Source organism: Podarcis bocagei (genome assembly GCF_964188305.1).
Source record: "Podarcis bocagei genome assembly, chromosome: 4".
Taxonomy (NCBI): domain Eukaryota; kingdom Metazoa; phylum Chordata; class Lepidosauria; order Squamata; family Lacertidae; genus Podarcis; species Podarcis bocagei.
The window spans coordinates 76,269,316-76,291,899 of record NC_138128.1 but is presented as its reverse complement, the minus strand read 5'-3'; the positions used below and the strand labels follow the sequence as shown (position 1 = coordinate 76,291,899).

The window sequence follows — 22,584 nt, the reverse complement described above, 5'->3', positions numbered from 1 at the left end:
CCTGCAGTAAGTTGTTGGAATCACTGGAACCTCTTGTTTAGGCTGATAAACAACTATGGTATCTCAAACATTCAAAAAGGTGAAATCATGTACTCTGCCGTCAAGAGAGTACCTACAAAATGGATCAAACAATCTGAGGGCAGGCAATTCTGAGGGAGGGCAGGCAAGGACCCACAGCCTAGGTGGAGCTCGCTAGTTTGGGGAGTGGGTGTGTGATTCCTCAACTGGAGTAGACTCAGGATAGGTGGGGATCACATGCCTCGTCAAGCCCAGAAAGTATAACAGGAAAGCCGTCCTGGCTAGGCCGTAGCTCTCCTGACAGATGATTTGGTCTGGAGCCACAGTGTGGAAATAAAGGATGAGATTGCCCCTACTACTCCGCCCAGGGTCTCCAATGAAAAAATCCCTGCCAGTGGTGATGTTTTGCTGGGTGCTGTCTCTCTTGTGGGAAAAGGCTGCAATCTGCCCTTTCCCACAAGATTTGTGGACCCCCCTGCCCTCCCTTGGCTACGCCCATGGGTAGAGGAGATGGGGAGGAAAGGGCATGGAAAGGAAGCAACAGGCAGCCTTTCATGTGAACAACTCCAAATCCTTAGCTAGTTTGGAGTGAGGCATCACTTATTTTTATGTTTGGACTGCTTTTTTGTGCAAGCATGGTAAATCACAAAAGGTGTATGTGCACATGGGAACAAATACCCATGGATCTCAGGTTTCCTGGCTTGGAGCAACACACACACAAACACAAACATACATATGGCTGCTGTTTTGTGCAAAGCTGGTAGATTGAGAATTTTATGTTATTTTAACTAAAGGTGTGTGCTTACAGGTAAGCAGATAACAGTGTGCATGCCCATAATGACCTCAGGCATGGCCTGCCCACCCATAATTTTTTCTCTGAGAAAAATAAGTGGCTCACGTAAATGTAAACTAAGCTTTAATAATACAGAAAATTGTAACAAAATAACATCATGAGAGAAACTAAATACAGTGGTACCTCGGGTTACAAACACTTCAGGTTACAGACTACGCTAATCCAGAAGTAGTACATCGGGTTAAGAACTTTACCTTAGGGTGAGAACAGAAATCGCGGTGCAGAGGCAGCAGGAGGCCCCATTAGCTAAAGTGGTACCAGGTTAAGAACGGTTTCAGGTTAAGAACAGACCCCTGGAACGAATTAAGTTCGTAACCAGAGGTACCACTGTACAGCAACAGGAGGAAAGTCTGACACAAGAAACAGGAAGAGACAGTTGGTCCCTCTTAATGGACATTCTTAACTAACTGAACAGAACTGAACACACACTGAAGGGAGGGGCTGATTCCAGAGCAAAGCACACAAGCCCCGCCCACCAGATACCAAGCACTCTACTATTCAAATTAGGCCCTAATGTTTTTCTTACAATCCCCTTCTCAATGTGCCTAATTTGAATTAATATTAATTTAGCATGTAAATTGTCAAAACTTTCTTATATAAACATTCAGCATTTTTTTCCTGGTTTTGCTTTGAGATAGAAGGTCTTGTTCCCTTCCCCACTATTCAGGTCAACTTTACAAGGTTTAATTTCCATTACTCTCACCAAACCTTTCTTTGCCAGGTCTGCTATAATTCAGAAGTCTCTATGTCCAAGCCTTTTGTGCCACAGATGAACACAGGTTGCACTTGAATTCTTCTTGACCATATTCACTCTTTCTTGACTGGTATCCAGCACAGAGATTCCATTATTTTCAAAACCTTGTGCAGGCAAAACTGCATCTTTGGTGAGTGCACATTTGTTGCGATTAAAATTTACATTAATTTACATTTACACTTGGTCAGGGTTGGCACATTCAGCAAACTGAATGTCCCACTAGATACCAAGCAGTCTACTATTCAAATTAGGTTCCAGTGTTTTTCTTACAAGAGCACCCTCATGAGTGCCTCTTTTCGTGCCCCCACCTCTGCCAGAGAAGCGGTGCCAGTGTAGGTGCTGATTTCCTGCTGATTTCCTGCAAGATCTTGCGGGAGTTCATCAATGTCTTGCAAGATATCAAGGAGAGCAAAAGATCTCATGAGATTTGGGTAAGATCTTGCAAGCTCTTTCAGGGAATCCACTCCAAAGCCAGCAATGCAGTGCTGGTACAGCAGCCCCTCCAAGTCTCCCTATTTTCCAGAGACATCCGTGATATAGAGAAGCTGTCCCGGTTTCTGATTTCATAGAATCATAGAATCATAGAGTTGGAATAGACCACAAGGGCCATCGAGTCCAACCCCCTGCCAAGCAGGAAACACCATCAGAGCACTCCTGACATATGGTTGTCAAGCCTCTGCTTAAAGACCTCCAAAGTAGGAGACTCCACCACACTCCTTGGCAGCAAATTCCACTGTCGAACAGCTCTTACTGTCAGGAAGTTCTTCCTAATGTTTAGGTGGAATCTTCTTTCTTGTAGTTTGGATCCATTACTCCGTGTCCGCTTCTCTGGAGCAGCAGAAAACAACCTTTCTCCCTCCTCTATGTGACATCCTTTTATATATTTGAACATGGCTATCATACCACCCCTTAGCCTCCTCTTCTCCAGGCTAAACATGCCCAGCTCCCTTAGCCGTTCCTCATAAGGCATCGTTTCTAGGCCTTTTACCATTTGATTTCATCCCAGAATGTCCTGCTTTTCCCTAGGATGACCCTATTTTTCTTGGAGAAAAGTTGGAGGGGTATGGTAGGATGTCCCTAGTTTCATGCTGGCCACATGACCCAGAAAGCTGTCTGTGGACAAACACTGGCTCCCTCAGCCTGAAAGCGAGATGAGTGCCGCAACCCCATAGTCGCCTTTGACCGGACCTAACCATCCAGGGGTCCTTTTACATGGAAGATGGAAAGCTTGTTTCCTGCTGCTTCATGCCAATGGATTCAAATTACTGTATTTTTCGCTCTATAAGACGCACCAGACCACAAGACGCACCTAGTTTTTGGAGGAAGAAAACAAGAAAAAAAATATTCTGAATCACAGAAGCCAGAACAGCAAGAGGGATCGCTACGCAGTGAAAGCAGCAATCCCTCTTGCTGTTCTGGCTTCTGGGATAGCTGTGCAGCCTGCATTTGCTCCATAAGACGCACACACATTTCCCCTTTTTAGGAGGGAAAAAGTGAGTCTTATAGAGCAAAAAATACAGTATGAGAAAGGAGATTCCAACTTCAAAAAGAACTTTCTGACGGTAAGCTGTTTGCCAGGGGAATGGACTTCCTTGGAAGGTAGACCCTCCATATTGGAGGTTTCTAAGCAGAGGTTGGATGACCATCTGTCATGGATTCTTTAGTTGTGATTCTTGCATTGTAGGAATTTTGGCTTGATGTCTCTCTTTCGGTCCCTTCCAACTCTATAATTCTGTGATTACATGATCTCCCTTTCACAACCTGTCACAGCACAAGGCCTTGAACTTTGACTGTTACATTCTGACACCAACAGAGGTCACTTCCCCCAACCCAAGCACAAAACATAAGACATACCCGCACACTATCTGCAGGTTCAGATGTGGCATACATGTTGCTGAGGATACTAGCAGCAGATGGATATTGCCCTTGTGTGCTGCTTGGAAGTTTTCTCAGAGGTGTTGGGATAGCCACTGTTGAAACAGCGTGCTGAACTACATGAGCCAAAATATAACCCTCTAGACTCCCTGATCACTGAGTACTTGTTCAGTTAGACAGGCCATGTGCTGTTTCTGATTTCTAAAAGGAAGCTCCAAGATTGTCGTGGCCACCAATAATAAAGTACCAAAGCTTGATGGTGCTGGTCCAGCCAACCTCCAGGCCAATTTAAAAAGAGCAACTCTTCCCCTACATATACTTTCCAGTTCATCATTGCCTCTCCTTTCATGAATGTAATTCATATACATACTTATAAATGTACTTTTAAATTATCAAACATATTAGCAATCAGCTAGGAAGGTAATATAACTGACATGGATTTTGTGTGTGTGTGGATATATATGTATGTATGTAAAAGTTTGGTGTTGGAAAAGCTAATTACACATTGCAGGTGCTTTCAATCAGTTTAATAGGACAACATTCAACTATCAATGTTACATTTACAAAGAATCTAATTACGTGTAATTAAATAATGTTGAATTTACAAACAGCTGACTATATGCAATTATCTTTTAGCAGCTTATAGGCCATACATCATCAAGTACTTATCATTTTAAAATTGCTTCCCAAGTGAGCAAACCACCTTTTATTTACAATAATGTACCACTATGAAGCCAAGCATTTTGTAGTTAATCAAGTTTGTAGAACTTACAAATTGGAATCCTGAAATAGATGAATCCAGGAAGCATGAAAATTGATATATCATAACATAAAAAATGCAATGAAGCTAATTACTTGTGTAATTGATTAAGCTGTTCTGTTCTGCGTTGTAAATTGGTTGCTGGTTGCTTAGGAGAACGGAATCCCATTCCAAATTTGACAGGAAATTGACAGCAGTGATCAACTGTTTGAGACAGTTCTATAACTTTGATTAAAGCAGTATTTGATCACATTTCTAAAATATTAAGCTAAATAATTGAAATCTGGGGGAGGTACCTTTCAGAATTTGGTGTGAGTGCAGTCATTTAGAGTTGCTAAGCAAATGTGTTATTTATTTATTTATTCCATTCCCTTTCTCCAAGGAGCCACTGGTGACAGTCGTGGTCCCTGCTCCCTTTTGTCCTCAAAACAATTCCTTGACATGGGAGGAGGCTAAAGTATCATGGCAGCCCAAAGTCACTTAGTGAACTTCATAGCTGAGTGAGATTTTAAATCTGGATCTCCCTTGCCCAAGTCAGACATGCTATCTACTAAATGGGTCCTCAACATTGTGTTAAATGGAGTAGACTTAATACTAAATGCCTTGACATTTGATCACATTGTGTTATGTAAGCCATACTGAGCATAGGATGAGGTGAGAGATGCATAGGCTGAAGTCCAAAGATCCATGCATGGAGTGGAAATCACTTCCATACAAGTGTAGGGGGTTAACGAATTTTCCCTTACCAGCTGCAGCTTCTTGTGCTACATCAATGGCATTCTGAAAGGTTCTGTTTTCAGGAGTGTCTTGAGTCTGTCCCAGTCCCCCTGAAAGCCCTGAACTGTTGCCCATGTGGAGAAAGGAGCATGATCCTTTGGATCCTGGCCATAACAAAACAAAACAAAACAAATCATTGGCATCTATCAGGAGAATCAAAAGGAAATTGTAACTTGAGGTAATGGACACCCAGAACAAAAAATATATTAGCCAGGGTTAAATGGGAGTACTGATAATCAAGCTGTTGTGTAAGGGAAGTCCATTTACTGGTCCTGATCTTCTCATTGAAGAATCCTTAAAAGGTTACACCAGAACCCTGAGGGTCCCTGGAACACTGTTTGAAAACTAATGCAGGAGGATTTTGGATAGTTAATCAGTCTTAATTCCTTAAATAAAACCAGAGAGTTTTCATAAGTTCTCTGAGCAGCACATTGAAGGAACAAAGAGACTTCACTTAACCTAGAAAATGGAGCATTAGCTTGCTTTTGGACCTCTGATATCCCAGTACACACCTAGGAAGGGCAGAATGGAGGATAATAAACAAGGTCACAAGATGAAGACACATTAATTGGCAGTAGTACATGTGAAAAGGATGTTAGGGCTGTACTTGCACACAACCTGAAACATGAGTTTGCAGTGTGATGCTGCTACAATAAAGTCTAATACAATTTTAGGTTGCGTTACACCAGAACCATGGTTTCCAAGACACACGAAGTCAAAAACCCACTTAATTCTGCGCTTGTCAGACCTCATCTGGAAGACTGTATCTAGTGATGGGTGTGGCACCTTAAGAACAATCTAAAAAAAAAAGTCTTTTGAGGAAAAGTTAAGGCTGGAGAAGATTGAGGGGAGGAGTAATGAAAGCACTCTTTAAAGGTCGATCATGATCTACTGGTCGATTGCTCCCCCCCCAAAAAAAAAAAATTATAATGACTCTTTCCCAAAAAAAGCTCAACAACTCTGGTCAATTCAATGGGTAGATCACTGCCAGTTTTTTTTTTTTATAGTGGTTGTAGATCGCAGTCTCTTGACAGTTGGGCAGCCCTGACCTATAGCATAGAAGAGGGGAAAACTATTCTCTGCTGTCTCAGGGAGAAGGATTAGATTTAATGGCTGAGCATTAGAAGAAACTTATTAAGACCACCTTCACAATGGAACCAATTGCTTAGAGGAATAGTAGGCTTTCCCGTGGCAGACAACTTGGGCAGAGACTAGACGGCTATCTAATACAGTGGTACCTCAGGTTACATACGCTTCAGGTTACATACGCTTCAGGTTACAGACTCCGCTAACCCAGAAATAGTGCTTCAGGTTAAGAACTTTGCTTCAGGATGAGAACAGAAATTGTGCTCCGGCGGCGCAGCAGCAGCAGGAGGCCCCATTAGCTAAAGTGGTGCTTCAGGTTAAGAACAGTTTCAGGTTAAGAACGGACGTCCAGAACGAATTAAGTATTTAGCCTGAGGTACCACTGTATTGTCAAAAGTAGCAACTGGGATGTAGGTTAGAATGCTGAGTATGTTTGGGGGGAAAGTAAGCAAAGAAATATAGAAAATAGACTACATAAATAGCTAGGGAGGACTCATATCAGCAATACAGTACAGGGGAAGCCCTCCAGAGGCTCCTGGACTCTGATTCTCGTCATTCTTGACAGCTATAATTTCTGGGGCAGATGGGAGTTGCAATCCCACAACATCCAGAGGTCACCATGTTGCTTACTCCTGGCATGTGCTTTGTACTTGAATGAATCTGTGAGCTGCAGGTCTGGGACCTTGCCTGACATCCTCTGCCAGTCAGAACAAACAATCTGGGATAGATGGACCTGCAGTCTGATTCAGTATTAGGCACCTTGATAAATTCACAAAGATCTGCTAGTGATTCATTATCTAATTTATCTTGTATCGTCAGTTCCCTGCCACTTCCGCAGAGCTGTTTTAACCTACCATATCCTCTGTTCTGCAAAATGGGATGCAAAATTTAGAACTGAAAGGGGATAAAATATAATCCACAAATAATGCTAATTTTGCAAAAACAACAACAATCGCTAACATCACCACATACTTCACTTAGTGTCCATGAATAGTCCCTATTAGATTTATCTAGATCTGGAACTAGCAAGCAGAAGTTAGCCAGGTGTTGCTGGACTCCAACTCTCATCTGCCCCAAACTGCCCCAAGGATGATGGGAGTTGTAGTCCAACAACATCTGGCGGGCCTTAGATTGCCAACTCCTGATTGTTTTGGTGGATCTGGGCCTACTAAGAGGGTGTTGAGTAGCAGCAGCATAGACAGGAATTCACAGAGAGATTATTGTTTTGCTTTTACGATGTTTCAGTGGAAACCCATGAGGACATTTATGTTAGAGGCAGATTTCAGCTCATTCTTGGCAGATTGCCAAGTAACAGCTTCAGCATACCCTTTAGAAAATAGAGTCGGGCATAGCGGAGCCTTTTAATGACTGTAATATTTATTCCTTGCCATCTTCCAAACAGATATGGCAGCTTTGCACCAGGGGAGCAATATCGGCACATCCTTTGAAGGCAAACTCGATTAGCATCATCTGAAGAAAGATGACATTTGGGGAGCATTATCACCAGGCAAACTCAGATCAGACAGGGTTGAGCAGGATTCAAAGCAAACAACAACAACAGGCTTGGGAAAGGAATACTCAGAAGAGACCTGTCAAGGCAAGCAGATATAGATAAACTGTACAGGTTAGTTCAGGGAGCTAACGAGGGCAGGTGCCGCAGGTACCACAAATCAATGGTGATGGTGGCTGGGTGATGGAGGAGAGGAGCACCCTCTTGTAAATACCAAGAAGTGGCAGCAAATTACGCCTCAGCATTTTGCAAGTCTGCAGTTGCCATTGCCGGGTCAGCGACTCTGGCACAGGTGGGGCTACTAATGTCACCAATAGGGTTGGGCGATACCTGCTTTCCAACATCATAATATACAGTGGTACCTTGGGTTACAGACGCTTCAGGTTACAGGCTCCGCTAACCCAGAAATAGTACCTCGGGTTAAGAACTTTGCTTCAGGATGAGAACAGAAATTGCGCGGGGGCGGCAGCGGGAGGCCCCATTAGCTAAAGTGGTACCTCAGGTTAAGAACAGTTTCAGGTTAAGAACCGGACCTCCAGAATTAATTAAGTTCTTAACCCGAGGTACCACTGTATTGCCAACTAAACTTTGTGATATGGCAGTATATTACAGTGTCAGAAAGGAGATGATTAGTGTCACTGTGCACATCTTCTGCCTCTTCCTGATGAGGACAGGTGGTGCTGCCACAAGTGGAGCACATCAGCCGGGGCACCGCATGGCAAGGCACCCTGGAGTCGCTGGCCTCTCCAGAACCACCAGCTCCATTATGCGGGATGGGGCTTACCTGCCCACCCCCCAAATATCTTATTCAAGTTGGCACCCTTGGATCAGAAGAAATTTATTATTGAAGTTAGTGTGTTTAGATCTGTCTTGTGTCTTGAGACAAGAACAAACACTTTATACTTTAATCTCAACTGAGTGGGGAAGGAGTTTTCTTAACTTGGAACTCTGGAGAAGCCTGACTACTGGAATAACAATAATAATAATTTATTATTTATACCCCACCCATCTGGCTGGGTTTCCCCAGACACTCAGCAGTAAAACTGATGTTCTGTTGGGACACTCTGTTGATCACACTGGTTGTGCTGAAGTACCAGCAAATGGTGGGTCCATGTCTGACAGGCCAGCTGTCTTCTACACTGCATGGCCTTAGAACTCCAAATACAAAGGCCAGTTTGTGAGTCATAACTGTGGGCAGAGTTACATATAGCTGCACATATAGCTGAATGTTTTGACAGTACATGCCACTCTGTGCATATAGAAAGGTCCCTAATGGCACACCCAGAGTCTATTTATTCTGGCCCAGTTCAGATTTTTGTCTGAATAAATTTATTGATATAAGAATATTAAAAGTTTTGTACCGATAGATAACCTCAGCACTTTATGTCCGGCACATGAGTGACAGCAGAATTTAAAAAATGGAGCTCATCTCAAACACATTAATAACTCCTTCATCAAAATCTTGAGCCAAAAAAAGTAAGGACCCATTTTGCCAGTCATCGGGATTGATTCTCTATTAAATAACAAATGGCTTCCATGAAGCTGAAGACATTACTCAAAGGACTGTTCTTCATTAGTTCAGCTCATGGGTCATATGTGCAATTATAGTTATCAACATTGTCTTATGATGGATGGATTTCTTTCTCTCTCTTAAATTTCCATAAAGACAAGTGGCATCCTTCATCTTATATCTACTTCTCTGTAATTCAGAGTGCTATGAGATCTTTGTCAGAACTAATGCTTATTATATGCAAACTGATGGCCCATTAGTTTGATGGGTAAGACTGTGGTGGTGTGAAGACAGAGGTCCTGTGCCTCTACATGCTGACCAAAGGTTGAGGAAGCAACCCGTACCAGGTTCACCCAAGAGCTGAGCCCATCACACTTTGACTTGTGATGGCAGAAATCATGTTGTGTCAGAGGAAGGAAGCACTAGCATCTCTGTTTAGTCATTGTGTCTATTCATTTTACAGTGTCAACGAGTCTAGGTTTCTCCAGTGCCAGCTGATGACAGGGAAGAGGGTACTGTGGGATACCCTGGGTGGTATTGTCTTTTCATTATGTCATAATGATGTCAGAGAACAATTATTGGCAGCTGCAAAGATTCTAGAGCTGCTCTGTAAGAGTCTTCCCTGGGCTATATAGAAGAACGAACAGACCTACTTTCACTCACCATGGACCAATCAGTTCTTTTGTTGGCAGAGTTCTCACCTGAGATGTAAGCTAGCCACGAAGAGGCATAGAAGCCAAATCATGCTGGAGACCTGGCTTCCTGATGTGGATCACTCTCTGGACTGAATTTGCTACGCTCGTGCCACTACTGCGGAGTGAGGAGCAGGCCTACACCTGGAGAAGCACTCACCCCTGCTTCTTGTTCAGTTCTTAGTAGTGATGGAAAGCACTTCTAGCTGCAATCAGTGAAAATGTGAACTTAGATGCATAAAATGTAAGTGAAGAAATATGGGGGAACCAGAATCTAAGCCAGATGAGCAAAGGACCCATGTCTGACCCTGGGCTGTACCATTTGAAACTGTAAATAAAGGGATCTCCCATGTAAAATACTCCACAGACCTGCAAACCTGGCATGTTGGGAGGAACTTTTTAGAAGTCATTAGAATAGTAGTGGTGGTGGTCATTAGAATAAAGTGTTATATGGTAGACTTAAATTTTGGTTTATGTTTTGGTTTGACAATGGTGCGGGGAGCAGAGTGAAATGGAATGCCTGATCTTTAAGCAATCTTGATAGTTCAGTTGAGTGCTCTAGAAAGTTATTTGCTGTTATTCTGTTTCTTTTTCTTTGGTGATCACTTGTAGGCAAGTAAGATTGTATTCCATAAACACGGTTTTAACCATGAGTCCGTAAGTGATTGTGGAGGCCAATTCTGGATCCACACGTCCTTCCACAGTGGGGACATTGGTTTTCAGGCGGGAGTTGATAGTGGTGTGGATTTGCCAAGCATGCATTCCTTCTAGCACGTTTCTCCCTTGTGTCCTGAATCTGAGTGTCATCAAAGCCCATGACACCTTTGGTAAGGTTGTTCTCCAATTGGAGCGCTCGCAGGCAAGTGTTTCCCAATTTTTATACTATATTTGTTTATACTATATTTTTATAGTATTTTATAGTATTTTATATAGTGTTTATACTATATTTTTTAAAAAATTGCCTTGAGACAGTCTTTAAACCTCTTTTGTTGACCAGCAACATTATGCTTTCCATTTTAAAGTTCAGAATAGAGTAGTTGTTTTGGAAGATGATAATCAGGCATCTGTACAACATGACCAGTCCAATGATGTTGATGTTGAAGAATCATTGCTTCAACATTGGTGATCTTTGCTTCTTCCAGTACACTGGTATTAGTTCGCCTGTCTTCCCAAGTGATGTGTACAATTTTTCAGAGACAGCGTTGATGAAATCTTTTGAGGAGTTGGATATGGTGTTTATCAGTGGTCCATGTTTCACAAGCATACAGTAAGGTTGGTAGTACAATAGCTTTGTAAACAAGCATTTTGGTTTCCTTGTGAATGTCCTGGTCCTCAACACTCTGCACTTCAATCGGGAAAAAGCCGCACTTGTAGAGCTCAGGCGATACTGGATTTTGCCATCAATGTCAGCCCTTTTGGAAAGATAACTGCCCAGGTAGGAGAAGTGATCAACATTTTCCAATGTTACACCATTGAGTTGGATTTGTGGCTCTGCAGAAGGGTTATTTTGTGCTTGTTGGTGCAGCACTTTGGGTTTTTGGATGTTGAGGGATAGGCCAAGATTTTCGTAAGCTTCTGCAAAGATATTTAGGATGGTTTGGAGGTCATCCTCTGAGCATGCACACACTACGTTGTCATCAGCATACTGAAACTCTATGACGGTAGTTACGGTAACCTTGCTCTTTGCTTTCAGCCTGCTCAGATTGAAGAGCTTTCCATCTGTTCAATATATGATTTCTACTCCAGTGGGAGTTTCCCTTCGACAAAGTGTAGGATCATGGCAGTGAAAATAATGAATAGAGTTGGGGCAATAACACAACCCTGTTTAGCACCTGATCCCACTGTGAATGGCTCACTTTGACGGCCATTGTTATCTGTGATTGTTGCTGTCATATTATTATGGAGGAGTCAAATCATTCTGTTTTATTAGTGCTAGGAAGGCTGTGAAATTGGCAAGGAGTTATGATGCATTCATTTGCACTTGTCTCTGTGGGATCTGAATGATATGCAGAGCTGTCGACCAAGGCAGTCCTCCTTGTATATTTAATTGAATGCCTTTGTTTCCTTTGTGACAGAGATAGCTAGCTTCCGAATCTGCAGTCAGGTCATGAGTCCAATCCATGCTGATCTCTGACTTGGGACTTTTAGCCAGAAGGAAAACAAAATTTACTGTTACTGGTATTGTTAAAAGTACTATAACAGCCCCTCCAAGTATCCCTATTTTCCAGGGACAGTCCTGGATTTACAAAAACCATCCTGGTTTCTGATTTTATCTTGGAATGTCCCGCTTTTCCTTAGGATGTTCCTATTTTCATTGGAGAAATGTAGGAAGATATGGAGTTATGTGACCCCTGAGCCAAGGAGATAAATAAATTGCAACCTTTAGAAGACATTTGAAGGCAGCCCTGGATATGGAAGTTTTTTATGTTTAATGTTTTATTATGTTTTTATATATGTTGAAAGCCACCCAGAGTGGCTGGGGCAACCCAGTCAGATGGGTGGGGTATTAATAATAATAATAATAATAATAATAATAATAATAATAATAATAAATAGGATGTTCCTTCTTTCATGTTGGAGGAGAATTGTTGGAGGGCATGCTATAATGGTGATAAAAGTTGCAATTGAACCAGTATTGCCAAAGAGATAGGCTAGAATAAGATGCAACCACCAAAGTTTCTTGATTGGGATTTGGGTCTCAGTCAGCAAATAAATATTTGTTTGCTTGTCATTGCATTCATTTACCATTACCTCAGAATGTGGCAGAATCGTTGTTTACAAGCATTCAAAGAGCTACATTAAATTGCTATTGGAAAATGGGCATAGTGACTGTTTTGTAACTCTTGCCATAGAAAATGTGGTTGTGTTAATGTTAGCGCAAATGAGAAGTCCCTTCAAATTGTTTGGGCCACCAGGAACAAAAGTCAGGAACAGGAAGTCAATATATGGCATTAAAGACTAACGACCAAAATGTCATCACATATGTGGAAAAACCACCCATAAAAAAAGAGAAAAATGCACTAAATCCACACCAGCAATGACTGTGGCTGTATAATGGGTTATTTACTTTTTGGATTTTCTGTTGTAGGGTGAATCTGGATTAAATGTTTTTAAAAAATAAAAATACAGGCTGGCATTTTGATGCTAACAATGCCATGTGAATGCTTTGAAAAACATGCATGCATAAGCAGCACTGATGCCGTAATAAACTCATTTGAAAGCACTTGTCACAATCACAACATAAAATTCAGGACTGCTTGGAGGAGAACTGCCCATCCAAGTAACATCTCTATTGCATATGTGTGCAGTGTCAATTTCAATGCTCTAGATGGCAGAAAATATCTAAAAACCCACTACTCTTTTAACTTGCAAGGTTAACTTTCTCTCACAAAAACTGTAAAATACGAATACACAATGGAAAAATCTAAATGCACTGTTGATGGTTCTAGCTGTCTTCTGCTGCTGTTTTGTGGGTTAAACTCCAGTGATTAGAATTCCATGCCTGCTATTACCTTAGAATTGATGTCAGTGCTACCATAACATTTGCCTTTCATCATCTGCAGATGTTCATATTCTAAAGTTACCAAACAAGCGCTCTCTCTCTCTCTCTCTCTCTCTCTCTCACCACCTCTCCACTTGTGATAAAAGCATTGAATAATGGCTGAAATCAAAAGAGTTCTGTGATCATCTAGAGATGGCCGCCCTTCTCTCCTACTGACTCCGTTTCTTGCAACTAAACATCTTCTTCTCTTTCATTACTGCATTACTGTTGGACAAGTCTAAGACCACATTCATACCACACATTTAAATTGCTATGATACCACTTTCAACAGTCATGGCTTTCTGCAAAGAATTCCAGGAGCCCTATTAATTAAGGATGATGAGAGTCATTGGGAAACCCTTCTTCCAAGAGCAAATTAACAACCAATCCCTCTTCACAGACAACTCTGGGAATTGTAGCTTTGGGAAGGGAATGGGGTCTTCCCAAAACTTTCAGCACCTGTAACAAACTACAGCTCCCAGAATTATTTAGGGGAAATCAAGACTGCTGAAAGTGATAAGACTAGGATCACAAACCCTCCAATATTTATCTGATGTCCTATTCTACTGTTGTTGTTGTTGTAACCCACCCATCTGACTGTACTGTCCCAGCCACTCTGGGCGGCTTTCAACATATATAAAAACATAATAAAACATTAAACATTAAAAGACTTCCCTATGCAGGGCTGTTTTAAGATGGCTCGGGGTTCGAATAACTCCATAACCTCCCAACATTTCTCCAATGAAAACGGGTGTCTGAAGGAAAAGCCGGACATTCTGGAATCAATTCAGAAACTGAGACGGCTTCTGTCCCTGGAAAAATAGGGACACTTGGAGAGTCTGGGATCAGGCCCGCATCTACAGCACGGGCTGAAGAAAGCACATGAGGCAGAAAATAGCATGCAAAGTTACAAGCTTTAGATAGGTTAAAAACAGAGGGCCATGTTATGAAATGAAAACCTGTCAAGTAATAGAGTTATTTACTGTGGGACTGATAATGGTGCTTTTATTGGCAGCAGGCAAGATGTAAGGCGTTCATGAAGTGGAGTGTTCATGCTCTAAGTGAATGTTGATGGTAATACACATCTGAGAGCATTTCTGGCTCTGAGCCTCAGATCACTTATTTTGGAGTGGTCTCAGAGGGCTATGGCTTCCCATTCTAATACCACAGAAACGCAGTAAGAATTATGACTACGGTCCACTGGGAAGTTTTCTTGAAGAAGCTCCAATTAAATGTATTCTTTTGGGGCCTCTGCAGAAGAAATGCCCAATTAATTGTGCCCTGTTGTCTTGGGGGACCTGCTTGTCAGGAGCTTCCATTACACACACACCTCAATTTTTAAAAACTAGCAGCTAGCATTAGTGGAGGACCCCCCCCCATCCCATTCCCACCCACTCCTCAAATAATTATGTGAAGCACTGGACAGCTAAATAAAAATGCTCTAAAATGCAAAAATGAACAAACAATGTTTGTATACGACCTGCAGATGGCAGTAAGAGATAAACTACAGGAAAATATTCTTAATGTAATTCTGGCTCTTTCTCTCAATGGGCTGCCTGGCTGCAAAATTTGTAATCGCTGCATGCAACTTTCTTTTAGCCAGGCTAACACCCATGTTTGTTTGTTTGTTTTTTAAAAGACTTGGCATCTCTTGTTAGGAACGGAGTAACATATTCCCAATAATGTGAATGACTTCCCAATGCTATTGCTCACTTACACAGTGAGGTTTTCTCTCAGGCTTTTTATTTTCATCAGGGTTATGCTTTTAGCATAATGTGTCAACAGCATTTATTGAACACGGTCACATCATTTTACCACTGGGCAGATGCAAACAAAAATGGGGAAATCATCTCCAAGTCAAAATCATCATGGTCATCTGAATTTTTTTTAATTTTTTTTAAATGCAGGGCTACTTCAAAGGTTTAAGAAGAAGAAAAACAGTGAATTAGATTTACAGCCCAACCCTATGCATGTCTCCTCAACAATAAGTCCTGTGACTGAAATGGAACTTACTCTCAGGTAAGTATGCACATAATTGCAGTCTTAAAATGCCATCCTAATCACAGTTACTAGGAAACCAACCCCGCTGAACACATTGGACCTTCCTTCTGAGCAAACATTATTAGGAGTTGACACTTTTACCATATAATCTCATAGCTGTTGTCCTGTACCTGAGTTCAATGGGACTCACTTTCAGGTAAGTGTGCATAGGATTGCAGACTTGGGGTGGTCTACACTTAAGGTTTTTAACATTCAGGAATGGTTTTGATAATGTAGATGGACACATGATGTCCTACTTTTACGTTCATGACGTGTTATTACCTTGTCTTTTTTATCGCTTCATTTTTAATTGTTTTATGCTGCTATATTGGTGAAACACTGCTCATATGTCCCTATGTAGTGTTTTACCTTTTTTAAAAAACTGCATTCAAACTGTGACCCCCCTCCAACGGGAGCAAGGAAGAATTAAAATGGGACACAAGAGCAACCAAGAGCACAGATAGAAACAGCGTACTAGAAAATGGTGTGGCCGGGTATTACTTACAATTGACAGAAAAAACCAAGGGAAAGAACATTTTGAGTAACAAGCATGCCCTGCGACGTTTTAGAACGACATATCTAATATTGTTCTAATAGGAAATAACATTAAACAGGTCATTGTAGATCCAGCCTTAGAGATGCATATATTGTGAGCTGCCCGCAGGCATCGGGTTGACAAAAACAGGGTGCTGGATTAGGTGGGTCCGTGGCCTGTCCAAGCAGGTTCTTCTTATGTTCTTATAGTTACACTGTTATGATCAATAAAAGACTATATATTCTAGACTGATGCACAGGGATTCTCATCAGAGCCCTAGGTAGAAAGAAGGAACAATGCAATTATAATAAGAATAGCACAGGAAAGACTTGGTAACAAATAGTTTTTAAAATCAGAATGCAGGAAGAAGTGTGTGTATTTTGCAGTCTGCATAAAGGAAGGCATCCCTTTGTATGAAACAGAATGGAATGTCATGATCTGAAATGCACCCAGAGGCTGCATCATTGATTGCTATCACGCCTTTGTATTACTGAAGAGGTGATATGTTTCTCAGTCACACTACCTGTGGCTGGCTGTGTTGTATTGAGGGATTTGAGCATTATAAACGGCTTGAATTTTCTGCTCTGACTAGGTTTGCTGTTGGTAACCTCTAACACACACACACGCACAGAGCCCAAAACTATTACATTCCAAAGGAGAAGGCACTCTAATCCAAAACAGGACTTGTAGCTCAGATTAAGGCTGCAAAGCCGTATGCCCCCTTACCTGAGAATAAGCCCCTACTGAACTCAGTGGGACTTAAAATTGGGTCTACAGACTTGTATAAGATTAAACGATAAAGCCCTTAGCATTTTCTGGATCCCTCATCCTAGAAACATTGGAGGGTATTTTGTTGTTGCTTTTGGTGAGGGGGGGGGTGGCTCTCAGTTTTTCTTTTAAACAGCTTCTGCAAACCTCAGGATTTGCATGCCAACATTTCCTCTTGCTTCTCAGTGGGCCTGCTTGCTATTTGGAGTGACTATTCTAGTTTATGGGACATGGGTGGCGCTGTGGGTTAAACCACAGAGCCTAGGACTTGCCAATCAGAAGGTCGGTGGTTCGAATCCCCGCAATGGGGTGAGCGCCCGTTGCTCGGTCCCTGCTCCTGCCAACCTAGCAGTTCGAAAGCATGTCAAAGTGCAAGTAGATAAATAGGTACCGCTCCAGCAGGAAGGTAAACGGCGTTTCTGTGCGCTGCTCTGGTTCGCCAGAAGTGGCTTAGTCATGCTCGCCACATGACCTGGAAGCTGTACGCCGGCTCCCTCGGCCAATAAAGTGAGATGAGCGCCGCAACCCCAGAGTCGGTCATGACTGGACCTAATGGTCAGGGGTCCCTTTACCTTTACCTTTATTCTAGTTTATATTCATGCTACTGTAATTGTTCCATCTTTTTTTAATACTGAATTTTAAATTGCTGAAGAGTAAAGCAGCAGTAATAAATGTTGGCCAGCCCACCATTACTCTAATTTCTCTCAAGCCTAGAACATGGTTGCTCCTTCCGTTGTTTATATTAATATTTCTAAGCTGCAGAGAATTTTAAAGAAACCTGAAAATGGGGAGAAACACACTTTTAACCACTTGGAAATGCCGTGCAATTGAACCACAGCAGGGGCCCCAGTTGGGCTGGTGCATTAGTCTTAATGTGACAGTACATCTAGCTTTGCCTGTATCATGACTTCAGTATTGGTATGAGCAAAGGAAAAAACACCTTGTCATTTCTAAGTGGTGAGGAAACTTGGGTTCCTGTGGTATAAACACAGGTTTGGGTCTGTCATATGGGTATGGACTGGGGGGACGCGGATGAACTAGGGGATTTATATCAGACTTGCCTTCTGGCTGTCACCTAATGATCCAGGCAAGGAGGATACTGGGTCATGGTACACAGGGCATTTGGTTAAACTGCCTACAGTTCCTTTAAAGCCCTGATGGTGCTCTTAGAATATTATGCCCTGTTTTGGGGTGGATAGGATGAGTTGGAGCTAACTGCAAAAGGAAAGGAAAATCTATTAAAATCTACAGGCCACCCAACATATGATGCAGTTCCAGAACATAGCAGAAACCTATGGGCTGATATCTCTCAGATGGTACCATTTTTCTGGTGGCTTATGGCAAACTTTCTGACCCTCAGTTTTTTGGCATTTTGGTAGAACAGCAGCATTCAAGGTGCTACGTTTAATATTTTATTCAGGTAGGTTCAGAAATGTGCAATAAATGTAATTGGAAGAGTGTTTTCCAATTAAAATGCCATATAAAAGTACTTAAATGCATTGCTTAGCATTAAATACTTATTGAACACTAATTGCATTTGTTTGCCATTTTTCAGAGGCATTTAAAGTGGCTGCAGATAGGCTGGATTCCAATCTGGCTCATCAGTGGGTTTTGAAACTGTTGTTGCTATGCATTTGAAGTGCTCTGGAATGTATGTTCGTCCTTCGAGGTCTTGCTTATGAATCCTCACTACCAAATTTGGTGGATCAATGAAATAAAAAACATGGTTGATTCCTAAAGGTGAGCTAAAAGCCCTCCTTGCATAAGGTTTTGCAGTCTCTTCTCCCTTTGAAATTTGATGTGTGAGCACTGCAGGATGTGATCAGAGCTTTGCTGTTGACATCTGTCTGTCTTGGGAGACAATGGAGGAGTGCACTTTTGGGGGTGAAGTCAAACTGCTGGAAGGTTGCAGCACCTGCTGTGGCTGTAGAGACCGATACAAGAGAGACATGTTTTGTTGCACCTGGGGCAGATGAAAGCGTCTGGCTGTGCCGATGTGGCTTTTCTTCTCTCTATGTTCCTCTCAGAGGTCATTCCTCCTCTGGTCACTGCTATGGATGCAAAACCTGACTGTCTCTGGCCACTGTGGTCATCTGCAAGGGATTCTCACATGGTAGGCTTACGTTGCCAGCCTTCAAGTCACATCTGCAGACATCTTTGTAACTCAGAGTTGGTCTGCCAATGGGCCTGGTGCCTGACGTCAGCCATCCATAGAGCATATCCCTGGGGATCCTGCCATCTTCCATTCTCTGGACATGTCCAAGCTAGCATGGCTCACCTCTTCATACCCTTTTGGAGAGGTGAGCCATTGCTGTAGCTGCCTTGCCAATAGAGCTTTATGTATTAAAAATAGTGTGGGTGTTAGATGATCATTCAAACTCTGTGCTGGGAAAGTTGAATTCTGTGACCTTTATATATGATACAAATCAGATAATTTTGTGTAGTTTCCCCTACATTCCTCTGCAGCTTATCCTGCGCACATTTCTTATTTTGTTAGTTATGGTAAAGGGCATAAAGCTATGTAGATCACTGTGCCTCTATTATGGATCACTGGCTATCTTACCTTGCAATCTCATCTTATCTGGCTTCTAAGATTTCAGCAGGCATTGCCCACTCAATTTCAAACATGTATTTGTTTACCAATGAGGGCTAAAACTTGCTTCATTCAAATGAAAGCTAAGGTTCTCAGGAAGTTGGATTTTGCAGCCAATACCATGTTCTACACTCTTTCTATGTCCCAACTTATTCATTGCATGCACACAGTCTGGGTACATATTGCGTTGCTGTATAGGTACTGGAGCTTAAAGTCTTAATTTTGACAATGAGGGAAATGGCAGAGCTGCCAGCGGTGAAGGAAGAGTAGGTCTCTTGCGGTAGAAGATTTGGAATTAGGCTGCTTATGAAACAAGAAATTTTGAAGAGTTAACCATCCATCCCTCAGTGATTGAAAGTGAGGGAATCCTAAGAGTTTTGCAGAAGAGTACGAGGGAATCTGCAAGATCATTGAAGAAGATTTAAGTGTGCACAGTCAGATTTACTGACTGAGTAGGGATATCGGAGAATTCTGATGAAAACAGAAGCAGAAATTCCCAGTGATCGCTTGCATGTCACATGTCCAGAACAGTAATCAATCCAGTGAATATTATTGACATTTGCTGCTACTGTTGCTTTCAGTCCACAAATGGTATGTAGTTGATTAGGTTCTCCCATGCTTGCTCAATCACCCAAATTTGCATTGTGTTTTCTTTGCAATAAAATAAACCAGGTGGAATAACATAATGACAGTTATGGAAGTTACATAGTTTCGCTGCAGCAGCGAGATGAACAATTGTTGGTTTTGTGTGTGGAGGGGGAACTGCTGTGGAATGGAAACAGGGCTGCATGCAATGAGTAAAGGATGAAACAGAAAACGGGAGGTGGTTGTGAAGGGAAACAGTGTGAGAGACAGAAGTGCCTGCAGCTTTGCCTGCACTTGAAAAAACAGTGACACTGCCCCCCGCCTCCGCTGCCCCACTGATATGATGTAAAGGCATTGTTTAAACCAGACAGTGTTGTTCCATCTGAAAGGAAGGGCAGAGAGGGTAGGCAGTTGGGAAAGTCCGCCTACCTTCAAACGGTCAGGTGGCATTGCAGCCTGGCCATGTCTCTGATCGCGATCTGGAGCATTATTTTCTTGCCTGCTGAACTGTGAGTATAGTCCCACCTATTCACCAGGTTCTTCTTCAAATCAATATTTCAAGGGTCTTTGGATAGGGGAAAACCCTCAAGTGATCATGATAACATAAAATGATAAGGCAGAGGGCCTTCTGGGTAGTGGCACCCTCCCATCAGATGTCAAGGAGATGAGAAATTATATAACCTTTAGAAGACATCTGAAAGCAGCCCTGCATAGGTAAGCTTTTTAATGTAACATTTTGTTATGTTTTTATATATGTTGGAAGCCACCCAGAGTGGCTGGGGCAAATCAGTCAGATTGGGGTATTATTATTATTATTATTATTATTATTATTATGTGTTGACTTGAATGCTAGTTACTAATTAATGTAAAGTATTATTTTTTAGGGATGTGGGTGGTGCTGTGGGTTAAACCACAGAGCCTAGGACTTGCCGATCAGAAGGTCAGTGGTTCGAATCCCTGCGATGGGGTGAGCTCCCATTGCTCGGTCCCTGCTCCTGCGAACCTAGAAGTTCGAAAGCACGTCAAAGTGCAAGTAGATAAATAGGTACCGCTCCGACGGGAAGGTAAACGGCATTTCCGTGTGCTGCTCTGGTTTCGCCAGAAGTGGCTTAGTCATGCTGGCCACATGACCCAGAAGCTCCCTCAGCCAATAAAGCGAGATGAGCGCTGCAACCCCAGAGTCGGTCAAGACTGGACCTAATGGTCAGGGGTCCCTTCACCTTTACCTTTATTATTTTTTAGATAATGCCAGAGTGAAATATACCCCCACTCATTTTCAGATGTTTCTGGTGTGTGACTGAAACACAGTGGGAGATGCCCTTAAAGGCAGGTTCTAACGGCGTCCAAAAAAATAAATAAAATAAAATCCATAACATTTTGTTGGCAGGACTTTTTACATATCCAGTAAACTAGGGGTAGAGGACCTTTCTTAATCCAATGGCCATATTCCCTCATACCAGAGGTGGGCAGGGCCAGAGACCTGGGGTGTAGCAACAGAGATGATTCTTTCCTTTGTACAGTAGGTTACATCCCAGCCATATGAAAGTCAAAAACCCCATAGGCCCATCTCTCTCTCCTCAATGCAGGCAAGCAAGAGGCATTTTCACAGTTCAACGACACATTCCAGCCAGGCAAAAACTCTCATGGATGGTGCAAAGCATCCAGGGAGAGTTGTGTGGCCTGAGCAGAATTCAGTGGGTCAGCCGGAAAGGCCCGGAGAGCTGCATTTAGTCCCCTGTGGCAAACTACCTTATTATGGAGAATGAGACCATGCCATTCTCTTTAACAAAGCCGCCTTCAGAAGGGCAGCAGCAGTCATTCAGCCTCATGGCACAAATGGCAACTAAATGTATCATAACAACAGGGATGATTTCTCAATTGCTGGCTGCCAGGGGCAAAAGAGCATTAAGGACGACAAGATGTTCCTGGCTTCAGGAGAAGAGGTCTTAGAAAATGCTCATCTCATGCCTGACTTGTCAGATGGCATTCGGCATTTTCGGAACACTTTTAGAAAATGTGGATTGCAGAAAGCAAAGACAGTAGACTTTTCTATTAGCAAAATGTTGAGGAAAGCCAATGAGACCAATGCTAAGAAAGCTACCATCAGTTTGACACTATAGAAATTACCTCTGAAAGTATAGTCTTTGTGAAATATAGTCATTGATTTTTTTATATGTGTAGCATTACAATTTCTGTGCTTCTTGACCTACTTCTTTTTTTCCTATGTTTTTGACCACAATTTTTATAAAATCTCTGTATTTTTTATAATTTAGATGACTTTTCTTTTCTTTCTTTCTTTTTTGCATATTAAGAAAGAAAATACCTTCAGATTTTTAAAAGATAATCTCCATGATTAAGCTCCATTTCACAACTCTCAAGTCAGGCTTGATTCCACAAAAGTAAAGTAATCCATATTAAATTCACTGGATACTGAAGCAAATCTCTTACTGTCGATGCTGACCACAGGAAAGCATTCTAACACTATATATAATGTTAATACATTTTTATTTAGCTTTTTGTTAATTATCTGGGACAGGCTAAAGTTGGGAGCTAGGGTGAAATTAATTGTCCACAGTGCCCCAGATTCTCGAGTTCCTTGAGTAATTGTAATGCATAGCCTTTTGTACGTGCCAAATAATTCAGAAGGTTTTTCAAAAGAAAGAAGTTGAAATTCAGCTGTCAGTTGC

General features: G+C 42.0%; 1 long non-coding RNA gene across 1 annotated transcript; it reads left to right on the top strand.

Moving 5' to 3' along the window:
* The first annotated feature begins 860 nt into the window (after positions 1-860).
* Positions 861-22,357, top strand: LOC308585344. Its single transcript, XR_014007307.1, has 7 exons — positions 861-1,755; positions 7,526-7,747; positions 9,836-10,079; positions 15,284-15,395; positions 18,275-18,459; positions 20,460-20,611; positions 22,210-22,357. It is a non-coding gene; the product is annotated as an uncharacterized lncRNA (long non-coding RNA).
* Positions 22,358-22,584: the final 227 nt, after the last annotated feature.